The sequence below is a fragment of the Mustelus asterias genome, chromosome 11, assembly GCF_964213995.1.
Source record: "Mustelus asterias chromosome 11, sMusAst1.hap1.1, whole genome shotgun sequence".
Classification (NCBI taxonomy): domain Eukaryota; kingdom Metazoa; phylum Chordata; class Chondrichthyes; order Carcharhiniformes; family Triakidae; genus Mustelus; species Mustelus asterias.
Genome location: NC_135811.1, coordinates 77645593 through 77646950, shown reverse-complemented (window position 1 = coordinate 77646950; position 1358 = coordinate 77645593).

Here is a 1358-nt window from a genome sequence, read left to right as displayed (position 1 = left end):
GAGTTCCACAGATTCAGAGCATGAACTCACCCTTTCACCTTCACCCCCATTTTCATTATTTTTTGTCTCTCCTTTTCATCTCATTCATGCATTTGTATCACTTTTCATTCATACTTCTATTTTTCCACTTCTGTTATCTTGTCTCCTAACCGCCCCCGCCCCCCCCCCCCCCCCCCAACCTTCAGGGCAGTGCCACGTTCCTCAGACAGTCCCTTAATATTATCTCTCTTCTGCCATTCACACATTCCGATCACTTAATGGACATTTCTCAGCCTTCATCATCACCATTTACATTTCCTTTGTCCAATTACGGCCCCCACCCTCACCTTTATGGCACAAATCTCTGCTGATTTTCTTTGCTCTCAGCTCCGACCAAGGGGCATCCAGACTGGAAAGGTTGGCTGTATTTTCTCTGATGTGGAGGTGCTGGCGTTGGACTGGGATAAACACAGTAAGAAGTCTCAAAACACCAGGTGAAAGTTCAACCGGCTTGTGCTACCAAATAAGCCTGTTGGACTTTGACCTGGTGTTGTGAGACTTCTTACTTTATTCTCTCTCCACAGATGTTGTCAAACCTGCTGAGATTTTCCAGCATTTTCTGTTCTTGTTTCAGATTCCAACACCCGCAGTTTTTTGTCTTTATCGCTGGAAATGACATAACTGGGGATCACCTTCTGCCACTCTTCTCCCCGACATGCATTCTCCTCCCAGACACTCTTCAAATTCCGGTGAAAAGGGAAAAGTGAAAGGACTCCCGAAAGACACTTTCAGCATAATTGACAGACGGATCACTTTCACTTTGAAAACAACAAGGAAATTGCCCATGGGAGATTCTGACAGTGAACCAGGGGAAACCAGCATCAGAGACAAGCTATAGGTTCAGAATCGGTGAATATTGGGTGCCACAGTGGCACAGTGGTTAGCACTACTGCCTCACAGCGCCAGAGACCTGGGTTCAATTCCCGGCTTGGGTCACTGTCTGCGCAGTTTGCATGTTCTTCCCGTGTCTGCGTGGGTTTCCTTTGGGTGCACCACTTTACTCCCACATTCCGAAAGACGTGCTGGTTAGATGAATTGACCATGCTAAATTCTCCCTCAGTGTGCCCAAACAGGTGCCAGAGTGTGGCGACAAGGGTATTTTCACAATAACTTCATTGCAGTAAGCCTACTTGTGATACTTGTAAATAAACATTAAACTTCAAATATCCTCTGCAAGATAACCAGCACAAACACAGCACAAAAAAGAAGCAGAAATGAGCAACTTCCCTAGCATCTTAGTGCCCCCGGGTGATGTGAAGCCCACACAACACTGAGCTGCTTGTGATTTTCTCCCGGGGATTTCTCACTCGCTGCTTCGG